At 43.4% G+C, this 24,463-nt stretch overlaps 1 non-coding gene across 1 annotated transcript; it reads left to right on the forward strand.

Moving 5' to 3' along the window:
- The first annotated feature begins 1,299 nt into the window (after positions 1–1,299).
- Positions 1,300–1,432, forward strand: LOC123453450. The gene has a single exon (XR_006632831.1). It is a non-coding gene; the product is annotated as a small nucleolar RNA SNORA9 (small nucleolar RNA).
- Positions 1,433–24,463: the final 23,031 nt, after the last annotated feature.

Raw genomic sequence — 24,463 nt, forward strand, 5'->3', positions numbered from 1 at the left:
TAGAACAAAAGTAATATTGTTTGGTCAAAAAGAAGGAACAGGGCTGGAGAGATAACTTAGCAATTAAGTGCTTTCCTGTGAAGTCTAAGGACCCCGGTTTGAGGCTCGATACCCCAGGACCCACATTAGCCAGATGCACAAGGGGGCACACGTATCTGGAGTTCATTTGCAGTGGCTGGAGGCCCTGGCACGCCCATTCTCCCTCTCTCTCTCTATCTGCCTCTTTCTCTCTCTGTCTGTTGCTCTCAAATAAATAAAATAAACAAAAAAAAAAATTAAAAAGCAAGAAGGATCAAAATTTAGAGAAAAAGAAAGTAACAGAGTATAGGCCATGTATAATTCTACCACTATTCATTTGATGACATAGAAGAAATAGCTAATGTAGTTGACAGCCTCTGGTTGCTGAGATGAACTTTTAAACCTGGTATAGTTATGGAGGAATTTACAGATTCAGGGGAAATTCCATAATGACCAAAGAAGTTGGCCCCCTCTTAAAGGACCAAAGGGGGGGGGGAGCCATTTCGCACAGCACCCTTCAGGAACTCCAGACTGAAGAAGGCACTTTGCATATATTTAGATTGGAATCTCAAATCCATCACTTCACCTAAGAGCTGGACCCTAAGGTCCCCCCAGTGACTCCGCTTCCATTCAGGTGGCTGCAGATCTAAATTACAAACTGTAATAAAACCCTGACTATGTTGGGGGGCTATCTATTCAAACTACCACAGCTACGTTCCTGAAAATAAAATGTAAAAATGACCTCAAGTGAGGCAGGAAACATGAAGAAACTAGTTGCTATAAACAAGACACACATGTCGTCTTCCTCAAGCAAAATGTCCCACCGTTATGTGAAAAATTCCAAATCCCACACAGGATTTCTCAGACTTCACCGTATGGCACAGTCATCTGTGAGATCCAAGCTCCGACTCCAGAATTTGCTATGCACTTGACCCGACTGTGTCAGGGACCAGCATCTAAACACAGCTCTCCCTAGCAATGAATCTGAAGTGCTAGCCAGGACAATCTGTACCACTGAAAGTAGGAGGGAGCTCCTCACCCTTTAAAAACATAATGCTGAGGCCATATATGTAGCTCAGTGGTGAAGCACTTGTCTGGCATGTGAAAGGCTCAGGATTAAATCCCCAGCAAGAAAGTATATCAAAGACAGAAACATATATAATAAAACCAAATAAGTAATACAACATTCTAGTAAAGACAGCACCAAAAAGTAAATAAAATTTTACTTATGTACAAGGACAAGTCTCTTGATTAAATGACCAGCATTAAAGGCATAATATAAGGCAAGCCTCCAGCATGCTTGGGTCTGCAGTGACCCTGTGCATTCCTACAATGCTTGCCAGAACAGTTTTGAAATGGTTTGAGGCCTTGTTCTGCTCTCTCCAGAACACGGTTATAGAAATTTCAGACAATTGTAATAAATAAATAAATAAAAATTTAAAAAAATTTAAAAATATAAAAAAAAATAATAAAGGAATAATATATTATGACCACTTAGACTATATTCCAGGAATTCAAGGTTAGTTTGAACCAGGTAAGGTCTCAACATTATTCATGATGACATCAGTATGTTCAAGATGAAGCCGAGAAGATTTGTGATTACATGTTTAGTGATACTCTGAGTAAAATGTTAACAAAAAGAAATCATTTGACTATAATGACAACTATTAAACAAAACATTATTGAAAGTGGCAAAATTATAACCTCTAAATAACTGCAGAAGTTCTTATAAATGCATTGCAGAGGAAAACCAAATAATCAGTAGAAGCTTGGGAAAGAAAACCAAAGGCTTCTGTTAATGGTTTGCTTGCATAATAAAAAGAACCTAGTGAGAGAGGAAAAAGAGAGGGGGAGGGAGCAAAATGGTAAAGAGGGAGGAAGAAAGAGAAGGAAGGAATAAGCAGGAAGGAAGAGAGAAAGTAAGGAAAGACTGAAGAAGAAAGAGAAAAAAAAGAAAGTATGTAAGAGAGCACTGCAGGAACCAACGAGAGTATTTATTACACAACTGGAAACAATGCCGCAATACAACCTTTCTCTAAAGTAGCATTAATGACCCTGAAAAGAACCTGAGGGAAATAGTCACAACACTAGAAATAAAGCAATTTGTTTAATAACTTGGGAAATAAGACTCAAGAATTATGAAGAAAACCCTTTTCTTCCCTCCCTCCTTCCTCTGTCCTTCCTCTTTTTTCTTTTTTCCTTTCTTTTCTTTCCTCCTTTCTTCCTGTCATCTTTTTGACAGAGATTTTTCTTTTTTTTTTAATATTTTTTTCATTATTTATTTATTTATTTGAGAGCGACAGACACCGAGAGAAAGACAGATAGAGGGAGAGAGAGAGAATGGGCGCGCCAGGGCTTCCAGCCACTGCAAACAAACTCCAGACGCGTGTGCCCCCTTGTGCATCTGGCTAACATGGGACCTGGGGAACCGAGCCTCGAACCGGGGTCCTTAGGCTTCACAGGCAAGCGCTTAACCACTAAGCCATCTCTCCAGCCCTTGACAGAGATTTTTCATTGGTTAAGCAAGCACTCCTCCTTTGAGCTGTACCACCAACCCCAAGAAAACTTTAAAAAGACTCTTCCAACTCACACTGTACTGGAAATAAACACTGTGGTTTTGAGTATGAAGATGGATATAACATAAAAAGCTTCTATGAAATTAGCTTAAAATCCAGTATCAGCCGGGTGTGGTGGCGCACGCCTTTAATCCCAGCACTCGGGAGCACAGGGAGGATTATTGCCATTTGTTCGAGGCCACTCTGAGACTACATAGTGAATTCCAGGTCAGCCTGAGCTAGAGTGAGACTCTACCTTGAAAAAACAAAAAAAAACAGTATCAGTTAAACTATGGTTCTTTATTTTTAATGGTGAGAAAATGGAAGGGAGAGATTGGATTAACCAAATGCAAGAATAATTCCTCTAGAAAAAACCAGAATGAACAACTAAATTGATGCATGCATGTGTCCATACAAAGTGGACATCTGATGGCCTTAGTATGTACCAGAATATATTATAATATCAACATAAATAAATGTAATATTTCTGGTTTTAGAATAGGGAAATATAGATCTCTGTAAGAAAGTCCCAAGGCTCTATTTGACACTACTCAAGAAACAGGTCTTCTTGGAGTATGATGTGAGCCCAGTTGACTGTCCATAAAGGAAATATAGTTCTGGGCTCTTCCCTTCTAGTATGTCTAGAAGAATTATGGATAGAATGACAAAATGAAACAGTGAAGATTTTAGGAGAGACAGAACAAGAAATAAGAGGAAGGAGTGACCAAAAGTAGGGATTGGGAAGAGGTGAGAAAGGAGATAGTTTTGAGCACACTGACCCCAATAAACAGGGGGAAGATGGAAAATGCATAGCATGGTGAAAATCTGGGGGCTGCACCCAAAGACTGCTCAGCTCCATAAAGGAATGTAGTCTGCTTCACACGACCTCATGGTGAGCCTCAAAACCATCATTATGCTGGAGAAGGAAGCCAGGTGCAGAAGACCATATACCAGATGACTTGATCAGCGTGTGATGTTTAGAACCAACAAGCCTACCGAGACAGAAAGTAGCTGAGCGTTTGCCAGAGGCTGAGAGGAGAGTGTGGGCGGCACCTTTGATGGACATGTGGTTGTTTGAAGGGTGACTAAGGTGTTCTAAAATTAGACCATAATGATGGTTATATAACTGTAAACATACTAAAACAGGTCACTCTTTATCACGAGTAAATTATATCTCAGCCAATCCATTAACATATGAATGCCACAAAACCCAAATTTGTTTGTCAGCTATGTAAACCACAGGGTTATCCCACTTCACCAATAAAAGTGCAGCCTTCCTTTTCTTTCTAGAATTGATGCGTACTATTTCAAGGTCAATTATCAGAAATATAAATGTGAGATGAGTAAGTCGCCACCCCATAAACCTTCAGAGTGTAAGTGGCTATCGCAGAGAAATCTGACATGAAGATTAAATAAAGGCACCGCCTCTAGAGGAAGCCACTCTGGGCCCCAGGCCCAGGCCTCAGCTTCCTTTCTGCACTGATGTGGTCTCAGTTTCCTCATCTGGAAAATAGGGAAAGAGTTATTGTGAAGATGAATTAATGTATCTCAATAATGTAGGCAAACTCAGGGCCACAATAATTAGTCAGTGTGTTAGAAATGATGGCAGTGGTGATAGTGGGTGATCAGGAGTCTCTGGGGAAGAGGCAAAGAGCACTTAGGGGAGAACGTTTTTATTTATATTATCTTTTACTTACATGTCTTTATTTATATGTACATATTTGTATATACAGACTTATTATTTTCAAATCCACATTATTTTATTGTCCCTGGCGAGTTGTCATTTAGAAAATTAATTATGCAGCATTCCATAATTACTAGAATGTGAGAACATTGCTGGCTGAAACAAAGTCATTTGTAAACTGCATAGAAAATATGCATGTTATCACTGAACATTCTCATCAATGTGAAAAGGACAGGAGCAAGAGGACAAATCACCACACGGATAAGAACAGCACCTCTCCCATGTTCCCATCCAGGATGTATAAGTGCCTCTGAGAAGCTGGGCGGGGACCGTCCCCAAAGCAGTGCCCCACCAGAGCAGGGCTAAGTGTCATCTAGCACAGCCAAGAACGAAGTGTGTTTCTCTCTCAGCGGTAAGAATTTATGTTCACACATCATACCATGACAACCCGTGCTGACCAGTGCCGCAGTGCCGTCACCGCTATGGAGGTTAATGAAGTGCGCTCTAATTGGACTGGGGGTCCATTCCACTGGAGAATGTGTATCTGGTATTGAAAACTGAGTCAAAAGCTTTTAGTCAGGAAAGTCATAGGGCCTAAGGGGGAAGCAACTACTGTTGTTTGCCTAAATGAATACTGAGAAAAATAAAATTGCTCCATAAAGAGAACTTTGGGAAGGTTGGAAATGGCCTATGCCTTGATCTGGACATACATGTGTACAGGTTAGTTGAGCTCTATACAGAAGATATATATATATATACTTTATTCATTTTAAATCATGTAGATAAATAAAATAATATACATATACATACACATATGCATACACACACACACACACACACACACTAGAGAGAGATGGTGACCCAAAGAAACCCCCTGCATACAGAAAGCAAAGCCTAAATGCATAGTCATCCTTGCAGTATCCAAACATCAGAAACAGTCTAACTTTGCACAACAATGTCTTGTGATGAAGTAAATGAAAACATAGCCATTGGCTGGTGCATTCATGCCACAAGTGAGATGTGGAGGGTTTGTGGAGCCATGGAGAAATGCTATGTTATAAGACAAGCTGAAAAAAAAAAAGACAGGAGATAAGATGTTTGGATATAACATGCAAACATAATTATACTGAAATATGCAAAGAAAAGTGACAGGAGGAAAATAGCCCAGATTTTAATACTGTCTTTGGGTGATGAGTCTCTGAATAATTTTGGTTCCTTTATAGTCTTTGTATTTATAAGAAACATGTTTAACTTTTGTAATTGTATAAACACCATTAATACTTGGAAGTTTGCAGTAGAAGAAGGCAAACATTGAAGCAAGAATCAATCTTGCAGCGATTAGTAGCATGGGATGCTTGCAATTGTAGCCCTGGTGTCTGCTGCGGGTCTTTATGCTTTAAAGGGCAGTCATTCCTACAGCTAAAACCAATTTCCTAAGGAGATCACCATCAGGTTTGGTGTTACAACTCAGTTGCAAACTCCTGCCTTACAGCTTTGAGATGCACCTCCTGGCCAGAAAATAGTCAGCTATGTCCTAGCAATTAAGGATTTCCCCTTAGTCTTCAGAATAAGCTCCTCAGGTAGCTTCCATTTCCAGAAAGTCTCAGAGCAGCCAGCGCTGAAAGAAAGGCTGTAACCTGGGCATTTTCATCTCCTAAGACGAGATCACATCAACATGTATATTTCAGTGGAAGCTCCCAGGTACCTAAACTTACAAGGATCCCAGGTAGTCTACTAAGCAAAGACCCACATTTGGGGGAGGAGCTGGGAGAATTTGCCTTGATTTATGAACAAAATTGTCTAATGAAGATATGAGTGCAGCATTAAATAACCCCATTGCTTTTTTTCTTTAGTCATCCGTTTATTAAGTATTGATTAAGTACCAGATCTTGTGCTAAACTCCACTGTTCTTAAACATACACCAGAGATGGACAAATAATTTTCATCCTGTATGCCAAATTTGATCAGCTCATAATGGTTGCCTTGAGTGCTCTGCTGGAAAAGATTCTTGGACAATACCCAAACTCAAATGAAAGGAGCAATGATTTGAATATAAATAATAAGTAATGTCTGCCATGATTGTGGAAGGGGAAATGGTGACACACATGCCACACAATTGCCATGCCTGCTGCAATGTGTCTGCCAGTTTCATGACTGTCTTCAGATTCGACAAATGCCCTGTTTCCTACAGGTTGGTAGAAGCAACTTCCTGTCCATTTTATCAGGTCTGGAGAAGTGCCACTAGAGGAAAGAAAACAATAAATATTTGTTGACTACTTTTTACATTTTATTTACCTTGCATAGTTCTCTTTATATGTTATGAGTCATTGGGATCTTTAGGATTACCCTTTGATGGCATCTTATCTATTTAAAGATGTCCATTTTCACCTCCTTTCTACACACAAGGGCATGAGCTATGACAACTTAAACAGTCAATCTCCCATCCAAGAACAAACAAGCATTAATATGGAACAGATAAAACAGTGTTCCCTTCTGTTCAAAAGGTCATGAAACCCAGTGTACTAAGTTTTTGCAATTATTCGCGTTTAATGGTTCCCTTGGAGGAGTACACTCTTGTTTGTTCATTCACACAAAACGAGGCATAGTGTATTCTGCCTTCTGCCTGCTCTCATACATGCAGTGTGACTGGTGTCATTTGGCAAGGGCAAGGCTCCTGTCACCCAGGCAGCAAGACCAGAGCTTTTCCAGCCTGGCCACAAATTTATACTCTGGATAAGCCTCAACAAGTCCGACTGACCCTCTTTTGTTCAGCTTGGTTCAAATGTTTATGATTATTTGGTGGACCAGCCATCATTCTGTAAAATGACATATAATTACAAATTTACTGTGTGCCAGTCCCTCTGCTGAGGGCTTCAGCTGCACTGTTCCCTCCAAGCCTCAAAGTGTCCCTAGTCAGAGGTATCATAGTGATTTCAAACAAGTAGATATTTGAGAAGTAGCCAAATTTAGGGTCAAAGTCACAGTTAATGAGGTGGAGCTGAGACTCCAACCTGAGTAATAAGCTTAAGTCTACAGCTTCATTTCCATGGGAACTGCTTTAATAACTTTCAGTTCTCACCAGTTTCAAGTATATCACCCTCACTGACAAGTAGCTTTTGAGAAGGACATCAGAGCAACAGTGATGTATTTAATGGGAGATCTCGGAAACCTCAGCAGGAAGACGGTAAAGAAAGGCCAGGAAGAAAGAAGTTAACCTCATGGAGCAAGTTACTCTTTTCAAAAGTAGGGATCAGCAGAGCTTGGAGCATTCTGGGTATATGGTGGTCTGAAATGGCTGTTCCCCATCAACTTATGTGTTCTGAATACTTGGTTCCCAGCTGGTGGTAACTTAGGAGGCTTTCTGGAGGAGATGTGTTGTTGGGAGTAGGCTTATGAATGTTATGCCCAGATCCACATTTCCAGAGCTTGGTTCACTGTCCTACGGCCATTTCCCATCAGCTGCTTTTGGCTGGGTGTTTTGTGCCAGCAATAAGAAGGCAACTACAACACTGAACAGCACTGTCTATAATATTCCCCAGGGAAGGGATGTTGAGTTAGTCATATACCAAATACCATTCACTATTGGTCAAGTACTACTCTCAAATGACATGAAATTCCTGGTACTTCAAGTCTGTCTCACATTAAACCAAATGAAGTCTGGTGGCCAAAAGAAGCACCTGGGTACAGGGCTCTCAGTTAGGAGGTAACATCCAAGGACCCTGTAGGAAACCACACAACCAGGAGTTGTAGACAGGGTCATAGCTCTCCAGTGGCTGCTTATACTTGCCTCCTCTTTTGTTTTAAAACAAATGATGTTTTTGAGGCACAGATCATGCACCATACATTTATCAATGTTAAATGTATGATTTATCAACTTCTAGAAAAGTTATTGAGTTGTATGATGATACAATATAATTTATGAGGGCATTTTCAGTACCACATGTGGTGATTTGAATAAAATGGTCCTCATAGGCTCATGTGTTTGAACACTTCTTCTCCAGATGGTGTGCTCTTTGAGAAGGCAGTGAGACTTTTAAAAGGTGGAGGTTTACTGGAGGAATGGTATCACTGGGAAAGAGGCCTTGAGGTATCATAGCCAGGTCCCATGTGACAGTCTTTCTCTCTCTCTCCTTGCTGATGTGAAGATGTGACACCAGCTTCCTGCTCCTGTCATGTTTTCCCTGCCTTGATGTCTCTACCTTCTGGAACTGCACCTGAATTAAATCTTTTTCCTTCCATAAACTGCTTCTGATCAGGTATTTTGTCCCATAAACAGGAAGGTAATTTGAAGACACCAATAACACATACCCATTTTCAGTCAGTCCCCATTTCTGCTTCCAACCCCAGGTGACCGTGAAGCTACATTTGTCCTTTAGTATCATTAGGGGGTTGGTCCAGGGACCCACTGAGTATCAAACTCAGAGGATACATAAATTCACACTTGGACTGACAATTAAAACATGTGCTTGTTTGGAGTCTCACCTTCTTCAGGATGTACTTCTCACCTGAGTTGATGCAATTTTTTATTATGTGAGTGTGTTGCTTTGTGCATATGTGTGTATGACATTATGTGTGGGGGAGCACACATGTGCCACAGCACACATGTGGAGGCCTGAGGACCATCTTGATATATTTGTTCTCTTTCCACTTTTCTTAAGATAAGGCGTGTGTGCTAGTCTAACTGATCCATGAGCCGTCAGATCCTTCTGGCTGTGTCTTCTATTAGCTACATTAAGATTACAGACACGTGTGTCACTTTTTTTTTAACATAGGCACTGAGGAATCAAACTCATGCCATCAGACTTGCAAGCAAGCACCTTTAACTACTGAGCCATCTCCCCAGACTGTGAGTTGAAGTCCTTTTAGCACCCGAGACCAGAAGTCAGTCACTGGAGACTAGAAGTCAGTCAGCTGTTGATGAAGAGACCTTGAAGCCCATTAACATATTAACTACAGCATTGAAATAAAAAGGGAAGACTGGCTTAGGAACCCTGTGTGGCTAAACAGATCTAGCAGTTCTGGCTTTTGGGAGTAACTGCTATTCACAGGGCTCTGGGTTTCTAATCTGGCTTCCCAACCCCTTCATGGCTCTCTTAGAATATAACAAAATGGAACAGAACTTGACAGAAAGCAACAAGATCAGAACAGCCAGCCAAATGTTTGACCACAGTTGCATCCCAGACCTTCCATCCTGGAGCCTGGAGCCTGCTACCGTACAGACCATGTCTTCTGGGTGAGCTGGTTACAGTTTCCTGTGCACGGTGGCACCAATGGCTTGTGGCTAATGGTGGCAACAACTGTTTGCATGTGTAAATGGCTTAGTACATTGTAATTCTCACTGACTCCTTACAGCAGAGTCTGACCTTGCTCCTGAAGGTCAATGCCTTCAAGTCCCTACGGCTCCTTGATCCAACTGTGTCTCTCTCACGATTCCTGTCGTGTGCTCTTTAGGAGCATCCGCTTTTCTCTTCATTATGAGGAAATTAAAAATACCTGATGGACTGGAGAGATGGCTCAGTGGGGAAAGTGCTTGTCATGAAAGCAGGAGGACCTGAGTTCAGATTCCCAGCTCCCACATCAGTGTCAGGTGTGCTAACATACACCTGCCATCCCACTGCTGAGGGAGCAGAGACAAGAGGAGCCCTGCTGCTTGCTGGCTAGCTTTTGAGTCAATTTGGTGAGCTCTAGCTTCAGTAGCAGACCCTGTCTCAAAAAAATAAAGCAGGTCTGGAGAGAGAGCTTAGTAGTTAAGGTGCTTCCCTGCAAAGCCAAAGGACCCCAGGTTCAATTCCCCAGAACCCAGGTAAGCCAGATGCCCAAGGAGGCACATGCATCTGGAGTTCATTTGCAGTGGCTAGAGGCCCTGGCGTGCTGTCTTTCTCTCTTCCTCAAATAAGTAAATAAATAAAATATTAAAAAAAAATAAAAAGTAAAGCGGAGAGAGATTCAGGGGTAGTCTTAACATTACCTTTTGGTCTCTACACATGTGCACACACACACACACATAAATACACGTAAGCATACTCCCCACACATACACAAAAACTGTTCTAGAATACTTTAAGTGGCTATGGTATCAGCTTAATTGTTGTTCTCCCTGGTCTGAAGGGGAGGTCTTGTGCCTGTTATCACCATGTCCTTGGATCTACTTCAGTCTAGATCCTGGGATCCACTGAAGAGGAGCAAGGATCTCACTGTGGTGGTTGTTACCTGCACAAGACCTGTATGATACAGGCCCATCAACATGTTGTCATGGGGGATGGAGGAGAGCAAAGAGAAACGACACCAAAATGGAAGACGTACTAGTTACAAGAAGGGGTTCAGTTGGGGGAGGCACAGGCAACAGGGCAAAGAAGGGTGATGGGAGGCAGTTATAATCCCAGCACATTGTGAATGATTATGGAGCTTTTAAATAAAAATAAATAGAGAAAGAAGACCAAGGAAACTATAGCTTAGCATGTAACTGTGAGACACCTGTGCTAGAGCTGGTGTGGTAACAGAGTGGGGTAGGCACCCCTCACCCAAACTCCACAAGACCAACCCTAAGTACTGCCTTAGGCACGTTGCTGTCAAGTGAGGCACCCTCATCCACCGTGTAGACAGGATGATAAGAAGCAAAGTCACAGTCTCCATCAATATAATTTAATCTCTTTTCTCTCTCAGTGTGCTGTCCCTTCCCTCCTCCCATTTCCTTGTTCCTCCTCCTCCTCCTCCTCCTCCTCCTCCTCCTCCTCCTCCTCCTCCTCCTCCTCCTTCTTCTTCTCTCTCTCTCTCTCTCTCTCTCTCTCTCTCTCTCTCTCTCTCTCTCTCTCTCTCTCTCATACATACCTCAGGAACTGAGTGGACTGTAATCCCTGAATAAGACCATCTACCTCCTTAAATCTTGGTTTCTAGAAATGTTAAGTGACAGAGTGCTTCACCCACTTTCCCAAGGGAACGAATGTATGGGAGCCTGATTTTAGTTGGGAAGAACGGGCCAGCATGTAGGGCCATCTCTGCTTTGCAAACATGTAGCCCAGGGTGCGCACACCCATGCCTGCAGAGGTCATGTTAGCAGGTCACTGAAGCTGCTGACAGGTGACTCCACTAGAAAGCGGCCAGCTGTGAGAGCAGAGGTTGTGGTGGCAGCTGTGGGAACAGGGCTGCCCAGCCCGAGTGCGCTGCTGTCGTGTGGTGAGGGAAGACTCACTGTTGCCCAGTCTCCTCCTGGTTTAGGAGAAGGAAGCCCTTGATGTTTGCTTTCATAGGCAAAATCCTTTGAATTTTTAAAAACTGGCTCCATTTCTTTTCTTTCCTTTTTTATTTTATTTATTTTTATTATTAGATATAGACATATTTTGTATGCAAACATCACATGTTGGTAGCATCCTTTCCCTCCTCCCTGCCCCTTTTCTGAAGAGGCCTTCCTCATTGCTTGTGTCAAATATAATGCATGTTCCAGCTCCATTTAGCCCACGCCCAGCTCCTGTGATTCTGGCATATACTGACCTAATAGAGGAAGACTTCTGTCCTCCCCAAGCCAGTCCAGAAGGAAAAGTGCATGCTGTCTGTAGGTCTTGGTTGTGATTAACGGCCCTCACATTCCTCCCTTCACCTGAGGAAGTACTTCAGAATCCACCATCAAATAGTCATTCCTTTGGATCCTTCAGAGAGCACAGAAGTAGAAAAATGTCCTGGGAGGTGTACTGCATAGAGGAAGGTGAGTGGGTTTGGGGGGATGTGCTTATCATCACCTATGGTCCACTTTTACACAATCATGGCGTATTGATACACCCTACTATTCAACCTACCAAATCTTAAGGGGAATGTGGAAAGAAAGATTTTTAGTGATTTTTCTCTGAAGATGGAAAGGCTGACATTGTCCCCATGAAGAATTCTGCCAAAGTCAGCACACCACCTAGGGAAACTCTTGGATGCACAGATGCAGACCCAGGGCAGAGTTTGGTCCTTGCTGGAACACTGGTTTGCTCTAAAGGGATGCCCAGCCAATGTAAGTCAGCTCAGCAATCCCACCTACTTTGCAAAGCAGGTTTCTCTGCGTGGTTTTCCTGTAATGGAAAGTTCTATTAAACCACACTTTACAGCCATAGTACTCAGAGGTAGAGGGAATTGAGGGGTGTTAGGCATGGAGAAAGAGCTAGAGAAAGACACAGAGAGCAATGAACCAATCTGATAGGCAAAATCAGAACAGACAGGAAGGAGGGAGGGAGGGAGGGAGAAAGGAAGGAAAGGAGGGAAGAAGGAAAGAAAGGAAGAAGGGAGGAAGGAGAGGTAGGAAGAAGAAAGAAGAGAAGAATGGAAGGAGGGAAGAGAAGCAGGAAGAAGGAAGAGGAAGGAAAGCTAAAGTGAAGGAAAGAAGGAAGGAGAGAAGGAAAGGAAGGAGGGAGGAGGGAAGGAAGGAAGCAATAGGAGAAGACTGATGAGAAACAGGATTAGAAAAGGACAGCCAAGTTGAGAGAGACAAAGAGAGAGAGAGACGGAGAGAGAGAGAGAGAGAGAGAGAGAGAGAGAGAGAGAGAGAGAACACTAGAAAGCACAGCACAGCCCAGTCTTGCAGCAACAGCAGAGACTTCTGCATTTCTTACCTTGAACACTTTCCATTTGAGGTCAGCTATCTTCGTGTGATAGTGGTCCTGTGGCACCTTGGGGGTACTTCAAAGACCTCTGGTCTACACTCACCAGGTGCTAGAAGCACCTCCATTTCCAGCTGGGTTTTCCAAACACTGTACACATTTTATAAATGCCCCTGTGGGTTAACTTGCTCTTCATTGAGAACCACTGATTTGAAGGGTCACAATCGCTCCCTATCTGCCTGAGATCAAATTGTTTACATGACGAATGTGGTACCCATGGTGGAGGATAGCTTAAGGTCCATTTTCCACAAGCACTAATTGTCCCTGATGGTAATTTAAAGCATTATTTTTATATTAAAACAAATGTAGATATATTACAGGGTAGAGTCCTAAATTTAAGGCTGGAAAGAGATTTCCTGTCTGAGACAGTGATTTTGGCGACACTCCCAGAGCCTTTGGCAGATATACGCTTGAATTTCTCTGCCTTGGAGGAAGCTAATAATAGTTCCCAATGACTGAGTGCTTACGGGGGCTAGAAAGCTTCAGGGTAATTTCCTATTTGATTCTCACAGTCTGTCATTTTTCAGATGAGGAGACTGAGGTCTGAGAGGACACAAAACCAATTCAAGGACCCACAGTTGCTCAAGGACAAAGCTGATGTTGGAACCAAAGTCTGTCTGTTGAAGCATCTTCTCAAAATGCTTCTGGAAACATCTATGGAAAGGTGAGCAGAGATGGTCCATCACTGGCAGTGTCCTGCTGATGGCTTGAGAAAGAAACTTAAATAGAATGATGGTTCACACCTATAATTCCGGACAGGAGGTTAAGAAATTCAAGGTCATCCTTGACTACATAGTGACTTCAAGGGAGCCTGGTGCTACATAACAGCCAGTCAAGGAATAGAGAGGGAGGGAGGGAGGGAGGAAGGAAGGGAGGAAGGAAGGAAGGAAGGAGGAAGGGAAATAAAGGAAGAGAAGAAAAGAAAAGAAATTAGGGCAAATTTTTAGTTTTGACCACAGGAAGAGGGAAGACAAGAGGTGGGACTCAAAGGGTAAGTGTTGACAGGAATTGTTCACTCCTCCATGAAAACATGCAAACACCATGGAGGCTCATACAATCTGGGTCTTAAATATCCTCCTAAAGCCATGTGCTAAAGCCTTGGTCACGAACCTGGGGCACTACTGGGAGGTTCAACCTTTAGGAGATGGGAAAGAAGGCTTCCAAGGGAAATCTCATGGAAGAGAGTTTAGTTGTTGTTGTTGTTGTTGTTCTTCTTCTTCTTTTTTTTTTTTTTTTTTTGAGGTAGGGTCTCTCTCTAGCTCAGGCTGACCTGGAATTCACTCTGTAGTCTCAGGGTGACCTTGAATTCATGGAGACCCTCCTACCTCTGCCTCCCGAGTGCTGGAATTAAAGGAGGCATGCACCACCATGTCCAGCTAAAAGTTAAGTTCTTGAAGAGCATGGTAGGACCTTGGTTCCTCCTGCCTCTTCCTCAGCCACTACATGATGACTAGTATCACACTCACTCTCCATGATGTTCTGCCTCACCATAGGTCTGAAAGCAACAGAACCATGTAGCCATGGACTAAACCCTCTGAAATAGTAAGCCAAAATAAACCTTGCTTTCGTATTTTTTTAACTTGATTCTCTCAGGTGTTTTGTCATAGTAATTAGTCTTGGCCTGAGACACTCCTGCATCCACTGCGATTCTCCAGCAGAGACATCCCTCGGGAATGTTCTCTCCATAGCATTCAGCTTAGCGAGTCTTCCTCTGTGTCTGCAGGGCCTTCATGGAAGTATATATTCCTAGCTTAAGTCATAGCAGAACTATGTGACTGGACTATCATCTGCAGAACCATTCTCTGTTCATCTCATTGACTTCCTTAATGGACTCAGTCTCTCTCTGTGTGTGTGTGTGTGTGTGTGTGTGTGTGTGTGTGTGTGTGTGTGTAGGGAGGGTTCCTGTGTATGAAAGGTATATATGTGTGTGCAGGTCTGTGTATGCATGCATGAGGAGGCCAGAAGAATAAATTGGATGTCATACCTCTGACCCTACCCACCTTTTTTAAACCAAAGTATCTCACCATCCTGTTTGGAGCTTGCCAAGTATAGAGTAGCCAGCAAATCCTCCTGTCTCTACCACCTCAGTGCTGGGATTACAAGTGCATGCCACTATATTTGGCTCTTAATTTGAGTTCTTGAGATTAAACTCAGGCTCTTACACTTGTGAGGCAAGCATTTTACTAATTGAGCTATCTCCCTGGCCATGTTGTTAAAGTACACACTTGTTTGAAAAGGAAACTTTACATCAGTTCCCCGAAGGCATGGCTAAATTTTCCTCAGATGGTTTAGAAGATGGCTGTAAAAAAATAAAGATCAGAACAGTAAACAAGGCAAGTTACACCCAGTGAGTTAGCCAAATGACTGTCCTTGTTCAAGGAGAGATTTTCAAACTGTGGAGACCTGTGAAGGTGTTATGTTTTCAATACAAAATGTTTCCCCACATCCCTGCTCATATGTTGAACTGTTGGTCCCTAGGCCGTGGTGCCACTTGGGGAGGTTCTGGAAACCAGAAAGTGGAGCCTAGCTGGAGGCAGTTTAGTGGGTAGGTTATTGATGGTATCTTGTCTCTAGCCACTTCCTGTTGTGCTCTCTACTTCCTATCCATGATAAGGTGAGAAACTCCGGCAACCATGGTGTTCTGCCCATGTACATGGTGCCAAGTGTGGTGCTTTGATTGTAAAATGTCCCATGTAGCCTCTTGTGGTTTGAATACTTGGTCTCCCATGATAGCAATTTGCCAAAGTTGTGCAGCCTTTGGGAGGTGGAGCCTTGCCGAAGGAGGTGTGTCATGTGTGCATTGGGGGTGGACCTTGAGGTTTATTAGTCCAGCCCACTGGGTGCTAACAGCCCACTTACTCTGACTACTTTCTTCCTGCAGCTTGCCCTGCCAAGCTTTCCCTGTCATAATAAAACTTCCACTGGCAATTGTAAGCCCAAACCAACCCTTTCCTCCTGTCCGCTTGGGTATTTTGTCCCAGCAGTGACAAGGTAACTGCTATACCAAGCAACCTTGGGCTGAACCCTGAAGCCAAGAGCTAAAAGAAATCTTTGATCTTTTAATACTAATGTGTAAGGCCATTAACACCTAGCTGAGATGTTCTCCTAGCTGTAGTCAGAGGAGGAAAGAGGCCTTCTGTCATTCACTGTTAAATGAGCTCCAGCTCTGTCGGGAACCCATCCTGCTTTGACAGGTGTCATGCATGTCACACCTGAGGAATCTCAGGCATGGGGACTCTATGGGCTGAATTGCAATCCTCAAAGAGTCTTGTGACACCAAAGAGTCTTGACCACTAATGTTTCATGTGTCACTATGTGGAGACCATTTTTAAAGGGGTAAGTAAGTTAAAATGAAGTCATTCTGGCAGTTCTAATGTAATAGGACTGGTGTGGTTTTGAGGAAAGTAAATAAGGACACAGACACATGCAGAGAAAACCATCTGAAGACAGGGATCCGGCCTCCAGAGAAACCAGCCCTGCCTGGGCCTTGACCTTGGATGTTTATCTTCCAAAATGAAGAAAATAATCACTGTTGTTTAGAGGCCCCATCAATGGCACTTTGGGAAGATAGCCCTAGAAGACAAGCTCAGGTGTTATCAGCATTCAAGTCCTGCCTTTGGGGCTTCCTATCTGCTACCCACATGCAAGCAGGTCTGCCTCTTGAAGCCTGGGTTTTCTTATCTCTCTAAGATGAGGGGTCAGAACAATCTACATCATGGGATTGCAAAGTGTGACACAAGAGGGTACAGTCAAAGTGGCTCACAGTGTTTCCAGCACAGAACCAGACTCTAAACAGGTGCCTCTTATCAACAAACAACTGTTATCCCAGTGCCGATACTAACTGCTTCCTGTCCTTGGTAGGCTTGACATCAACTTATTATTTATTCATTCATTTTCTGAGATATCATCTTACTATGTGGTGCAGGCTAGCCTAGAACTTCCTATGTCTCCTCAAAATTGCAGTTCTGGCTCAGCACCCTAAGTGCTGTGATGACAGGCATGTGCCATCACACCAAGCTTGTTTGTTATTATTGTGTGTGTGTGTGCATATGTGAACACATGTGTAATAATGTGTGATGTGATGTGTACAGTTACAAGCACCTCATGTGCATGCATGAGAAGGCCAGGGGAGAATCACTTGTTTGCACATTCCTTGAAACAGAGTCTTCCTCAAAAGCTGCTATTTTCTTTAAGTCAGACTGGCTGATCAGCAAACACCAGTTCACCATTCTCCCCTCCCCACAGAACTTGGGAAATAGGCTTGTTTGACCATGCTCAGCTGTGTATGTGGGCGTTAGGGACCAAACTCGTGGTGAATCAGGCCCTAATGCTTGCATGGCAAGTTCTCCTAACCACTGACACATCTTCCCAGCTCCTTGTTTTGTTATTATTATTATTTTTTTTCGAGGTAGGGTTTCATTCTAGCCCAGGCTGACCTAGAATTCACTATGTAGTCTCAGGGTTGCCTTGAACTGACTGCAATCCTTATACCTCTGCATCCCAAGTGCTGGGATTAAAGGTGTGTGCCACCACTCCAAGCTTGTTTGTTATTTTTATCTCTACTAAACTCGCCAACCAGTGAGGGGCTTCATTGTAGGAGCTGAAGGCTCCATCTTCAATAGTAACCGATCATGGGGCTTATAGGGAAAAATAATGGATGTTCTTATCTCATCACTAATTCCAGCCAGACACTTTTAAATGACCAGTGACTGTGTCTGCACACATTCTTCTCCTGACTAGACTCCTTCCTGATAGGAATGGACTGTTGAGCCGCCCCAGCAGACATCTGTGGACCTCCCCTCACACTCCATCTCTAAAGACCCTGTATGTATCTTACCCCAATCCCACTCCTTGTACCTTGCAGAGCTTGGCTTGTGAGATGCACAGTACAACCTTCAAGTGATAGAAATTCAGAGAATATTCCTTTGCCAATCAGTAACTACAATGATTAATGGTAATGGTCAAACATAATGCAATGTTTTTGCTGACCAGAAAGGATGATGTGGTGTCCTTGAACTAAGCGTGAGCCATATACCTGCCCTTCACAGGCATCATCCCACAGGCTCCTCTTAGCATTTCAGCCCCTTGCTTGGTGAGTTTGGATGACCTATCGGATATGTAGGGCATTAAAGTCCTGGAGCAATGGGAGGGTAGAGGGTGAAGGCAAAGATCAGGTTGGAGGAGGGAAGAGAAGGAGGGAAGTGTGCTTCTTGCTTGTTCCTGAGCCTTCTGAGAGTCAGTTAATTCTTTACAATGATAACCTCATCTCCTCATCTAACTCAGCTGGGTTAGTCTGTTGGGACTTCTGTAACAAAATAGTACAATGTGAGTGGCCCCGAAAGAATTTGCTGCCTCGCAGTTGTGAAGCCCGAAGATCTAACACAAAGGTACTGGCAGGCCTTGCCTGTCTAAAGACTGTGACTTCAGGATGTACTCCAGGCTCTGTCCTTGGCATGTCAAGGACTCTCTGTCTTGTAGAGATGCTATAATAAAATATGATGAACTAGGTGGCTTTTCAACAGCAGAAGGTTATTTCTCACAATTCTGCAGGCTAGGAACTCCATGGTGAATGTGGCAGAACGTTGAATGTCTAGCAGTGGATAACGCTCGGGCTCAGAGTCAGCCAGCATCATGCAATACCATCACACAGTCTTTACCTGACAGGTGTCATCAAGAGAGAAAGAGAGGGTGATGCAGCTACCTTCTTATTGTGGAGACAATACACCTGACCAAAAGCAACATATGAAGCAGTTGTTTCAGCTACAGCCTAGGGAGGAAGTTTCATTAAGGCAGGGATAGAATGGCAGAACAGAACCTATGCATTACATCTTGTCACAGGGGCTGGCAGGAAGCAGCAAGAGAGTGAGCTAGCATAGAACTGGCAAGCTAGGCTAATAACCCTTAAGGACCCCCCTTAGTAACACACCTCTTCCAGCAAGGCCCCACAACCTAAGAGCTTATGGGGCCATTTTATATTCAAATCAAACCACCACAGAGAGAGGTGGGAGACAGAGAAGGTGGATAGAACACACTGGGATCTAGGATTTCAGCATACAAATTTGGGGACACACATTCAGCTGGTAACAATGGCCATTTCTTCACCATGTCTCTTCCCACTGTCATAAAGTGCTATTTTAAAGACACTTGTCGTGTGCAGTGAGGAACCACTCTCATAACCTCATTTTAATTTGATTGCTTTTGTCAAGACACTACCTCCAAATAAAGTTCCATTCTGATATATCACAGCATAGACCTTCAATGTAGGAATCTGTAGCATGACACAATTCAGCCTCTAATGCTAGCTACGTGGCTGTGTACCTGAGGGTTGAAGCTTTTAGTAGTCCTATCCCACCCCCATCCAATATCATCTCACCTAGTCTAGTCACTGTCAACTTTCCTTCTCCTAAAATAGTAATATTCTGCCCCTCTCTCTTTCTCTTACTCTCAAGATTTTAACTCTGTGCTGATGGGTATAATTATTCTACTCCCCTGATGATAAGGCCTCCAGATCATCCCAGAAGAGAGATTTAGTGTGTGCCATAATCCTTCTCTTCCCCATGACAAGACCCCCAGATTCCTCCCCCAAAGATAAGACCCCCCAGAAGAGGGATTCAGCATGGAGTATAATTATTTTCCTCCCCCAATGATGAGGACCTCCCCAGAGAAGAGAGATTCAGTGTGGTTTTGTCCTCAAAGTTACTCTCTGCCTTCAAATCATTCTCTTAGTTCAAAGTGTAAGGCAGGTGCAAGCAAAGGCTGGCAAAAGCTCATGGTTACAGTTGAGAAGCCTGAGAGCTTTGGTTTAAAAATAAGTGAACTGAAATAAACACAGAGCTACTCAGATGGCACTGAAATAGAGTTTTAATTGATCTAATGCAACTTTTGCCTCGGATAACATCATTATTTGTGAAATTATGTCAGTGCTGCCCCTGCCAAGTCAGCAGGCACTTGCAGGACATGACTTCTAATTTAGGAATGGGACTATTTGTGGCTCATCTTGGAAGACCAAGAGCAGGAGCTCATGGACACACAACAGCGAGACTTCTGAGAGCCCAGGTTTGAGGGCGGAAGTTGAAAGTTAAAGCTTCTAGGATGTGTCCAGCCCCAGTGCCCTTCCGAGGAGAAACTTGTTTCCCAGCCCAAGGGACTTCGGCTTGCAGATGGCCACTGGTTGTCAATCACCTCAAGGTCTGCCTAGGTTGTGGAGGTCCACCATCCCCATGTCACGCACCTCCTAACTTAGTGACCCGGGTGCTGGACATTTTGGCTCTACTCGGATCATATCACCAGTTATTTGCTCAAAGATCTCTGCCTGCCAATGCGTCTTCCTATTTCCAACCTGCTTTTTCATACTTCCTTTCCCAAGTGTTGCTCCCTAATAGACATCTTGAATGTCTCAATTCCAATTTCAAGAGACTCAGCCTGAGACAAGCGCCTCACCAGCTCCCAGAAGCTCCCTTCGGACCTGCTGCACTCCTAAAAGAAGCGTGCAAAGCTCACACCTTTGTGGAACCAGCTGTAGGTTTTGCACATAGGAGAATTTTCTAAGTTATTTAAGAACATAATACTGGATTTTCATTATAGTCTTCTGCAAAAGGAAAAATTTGCATTAAGATTATTGTTAGAAAGAACTACTCTTTATTTAATATTTTTTTCATTCGGCACAATCGGGCCGTGTTCCAAGCACCACTCTCGGTTCTGTGAGTAGCAGGGTATATTCATCCAATAACTTTTTCCTATAGTGAGAGGACTGAGGTGGCATAATTGTTTAAAGAAAGTTTATAAAGAGGTTAATATTGGCTTACAGTTCCTGTTCAAGGCCAAGCATCCCTATCTAGTCACGTCCTTCTTGCTGGAAGAATCCCAAGGGCTCAGAGAAGCACATGACAAGAAACAAGGGAGGGTGTGTGTGCGTGAGAGGAGAGAGAGAGACTGATTGATTGATGCTGTACATTCTTCCCTTTTCTCTTCCTCATTTCCCTCCTCATTCTTCCCCCACCTCTTCTTCTCTCTCCCCCTTCCCATCTCCCTGTCCTCCCTATAGCATTAAACCATGCCAGCTTCACTCTATTGATCTTATCTAATCCTAGTTACTTCCAAACATCATCATAATAGGACTAAGTTTCCACACTCTAAATGCCTTACAAAGATGATTAAATTGGGGCATATGGGTCTATAACAGTACCCAGTGAATGAGACCAGCAAGGATACTCTGAGGAAAGATTCTATGGGAGGAGAACATGACACACCATGAATATGTATGTCCATGATGAAATGTAGACACAAAAACCCATGTGGTGGCTTGATTCAGGTGTCCCCCATAAACTTATGTGTTCTGAATGCTAGGTCCCCAGCTGATGGAGATGTGGGAATTAATGCCTCCTGGAGGCAGTGTAGTGTTGGGGGTGGGCTTACGGGTGTTATAGCAAGTGTCCCCATACCAGTGTTGAGCACACTCTCCTGTTGCTATTGTCTGCCTTATGTTGGCCAGGGGGGTGATGTCCACCTTCTCCTCATACCATTGTTTTTTCCCTGCCATCATGGAGCTTCCCCTCAAGTCTGTAAGCCAAAATAAATCCTTTTCCCCGCAAAGCTGATCTTGGTCGGGTGATTTCTACCAGCAACTAAAACCTGACTGCAATACCCAGTGAAGACAGTAAAATGGGGAACAGGATGTAGGGCTATAGAGATGGCTCAGCAGTTAAAATTCAGCAGTTACAGTTGTTTGTTTGCAAAGCCTGTTGGCCTGGGTTCAGTTTCCCCAGCCACCCATGTAAAGCTGGACAGGCATCCATTATCTTAAATGAATAAATATTTTAAAATATTTATTTTTAAAATTTAATTTAAATATATTTTTTAGATTTACAAATAAGTAAGGCAATAGAGAGAGAAAGAAAGAGAGAATTGGCATGCCAGGGCCTCCCGGCCATTGCAAACAAACTTTAGATACATTTGCCACTTTGTGCATCTAGCTTTACATAGGTACCGGGGAATCAAACCTGGGCTAGCTGGCTTTGCAAGCAAATGCCTTTAACCACTGAGCAATCTCTCCATCCCCAATAAATAATTTTAAAAATGACCCAACTTGTCAAAGTGTTGAGAATAAATGGTTGTTGTAAGCTTAGCACTAAAGGACATATCTACATCACCCTCTGTAGGGCTCAGAGAACATTGAGGAAGAGGAGGCAAAAATAATTTAAGAGCCAGAAGGTAAGAAGTAATGCTTTGGAATGATATTGTCTGGCTATGAAGTTACTGTTGCATTTGTAACCTCACAGTGACTGTCAATAGTTGCAAAAAGACCTGCATAATATTGGACCATCAAAATTCTATCATGGATATTGGAAGAGGGCCAACCATGTTTGTAAAATACTGTGTGCAGGAAAATGACTAGACTATAGGAAGGTAGTTTGATCTAAAGTTTGGAGGGCATCTAGAAGAGTGACTGTGGTGTTGAAACCTGTTCTAAGAACAACCAGCCATCTACAGACAACACCATAGCTACTGGAATCAAAATGACCTATTCTTTCCTACTCAAAGGTGAATTTAGCCAGCAGCCAGGTCTAATGATTGGAGGAGATGTGACTTGCTCAGACATGTCTGGAGTTCTGTGGCATACCAGGAACGGTGTGGGCCATGGAAACAAAGCAAGCAGGAGTCGTAGAGTTGGGAAGGTTCAAAGCCTGAATAAGGAAGGACCAGTCCCTAAATGCTAATTCTGGCATCTACCTCATCTGGTGCATGAATACAGGGACTGTTCCATCAGAGGTGTTCCGGACTCTGCCTGGAAGACATCATGTATGTCATAATGATTTGATTTTTACTTACTTTTTATTAGTTATGTATACAGCATGTATACAGCCATGTTGGTACCATTGTTAGCCTCATCCCTATACTTCCCCCTCCAAAGAGACCCTCCTCATTGGGGAATGTGGGTCATGCATTGTGGGGATAGCCATAAGTTATGAGGAAGAGGCAATGCCTCTGAGCATAATGACCCAACATGTGGCTCTAACAATATTTCTACCCCCTCTTCCGCAAATTTCTCTGAGCCATGTTGGGTTTGTTTTAGGTCTACTTCAGTGATGAGGTCTTGGGAGCCTCTGTGTCTCTGGATCTCTGGCTTGGTAGGAGTTGAGTGTTCTCTGTGTCTATCTCCTTCACCCAGTCACAGTGCTTTTAGAAGAGACAGGCTAACCAATTATTGTTCTATTTTCCAAGATTTGATCTCTTTTTACAGGTATGTAAAAAGATGTGGTATGTGGGATGTGGTAGTTTGAATGTGATAGTTTGAATGTATGGCCTCAGAGACTCAGGTGTTGTTTGTTTTTTTTTTTTAAATTCAGTCCCTAGCAGAAGATCCCTACTATAGGGGGGCATGTTACTGGTGGCAGATCTGGGGATCCAGCCCTAAGGAGTGTGGAGACAACGGCTGGAGATCTGATGGGTTTGTGGTGCTGCCTCTGCTTGGAAGAGAGCCAGCTTCTTTTGGTATCGATGGTGTTCCTCTGGGATTTGCAAGCCTGACACCAACCCCTTTCCTCTCGTAAACTGGTCAGGTGTTTGTCCCAGCAACGTGAACCTGATTTAAACAGGGAGTCATGACCTCCTACAAGACTTGTCCATTGAAAAGTAGCTTGGTACTGAGAGACTGGCTCAGCATCTCACACTGTGTGTGCAAGGGATGACCAGAGAGAGTGCGTGGGCAGGGGCGTCTCAGAAGTAAGGTGAATGCGGGGAAGCCCAGAAGCTTGAGAGCTGGTACCGTAAGGTCAAGGCACAGTGCACTTGGGTCGTCTGACATTCCTTATCCGTCCACATCTTTCATTCTACCTATCCACTTATACAGCCTCCCTCTATTGTGCCTGAGCTTCCCTGTGAGGCCTTTCTGACCCTGTAACCTCTGCCTGACTGGGGCTTTCCTCCTGGCTCACATTCTGGTTCATGCGTCCCTGAATCCCAACCAGAACACACACACAGGAGAGCTGTGTTTGGATGCAAGTACCGGCAATGGAACCTGGGACCTTGTTTGTGCTAGGCAAGTACCCTATCACTGAGCTCTATCCCGGACACTGTATCTCGTCCTTCTACCTGCCTTGTTTTCTCAATCTATCGAAGTGACCCAATCACAGTATTTACTTCCTGCTGTTGTTTTGAGAGTTAACAATGCATATCATGATTTTAGACTCATGACTGGCCCACTGTAAGCATTTAGAAAGTGGAAACCTATAGAACTACATAGCTCAGTCATGGTGCCTGAAACAATATTTAGTGCATGTTCAGATGTTATTATGGGAAAGCACTGTGCTTTATTTAAACGGGGATTTGTAAAAAGGTAATGCTTATACAAGTCCAAAGAGGTAATGAGGTTTCTGTGTCTGGATGAGAAAACTGGCACACGTGGGTGCAGATGCTTCTGTCCATCACTTCTCTTCTGTTGGGTAGTGACCTTTGCCAGAGAAACATCTGCAACACAGTATGACTTGCTTTATTCCCACTTATTTAGCCTAATGTCTCTGAGCCAAGAAGGATCTGGTGAATGAGTGAAGGAATAAATGAACTAATGACGGTGAG

This window comes from Jaculus jaculus, chromosome 11 (genome assembly GCF_020740685.1).
Source record: "Jaculus jaculus isolate mJacJac1 chromosome 11, mJacJac1.mat.Y.cur, whole genome shotgun sequence".
Taxonomy (NCBI): Eukaryota; Metazoa; Chordata; class Mammalia; order Rodentia; family Dipodidae; genus Jaculus; species Jaculus jaculus.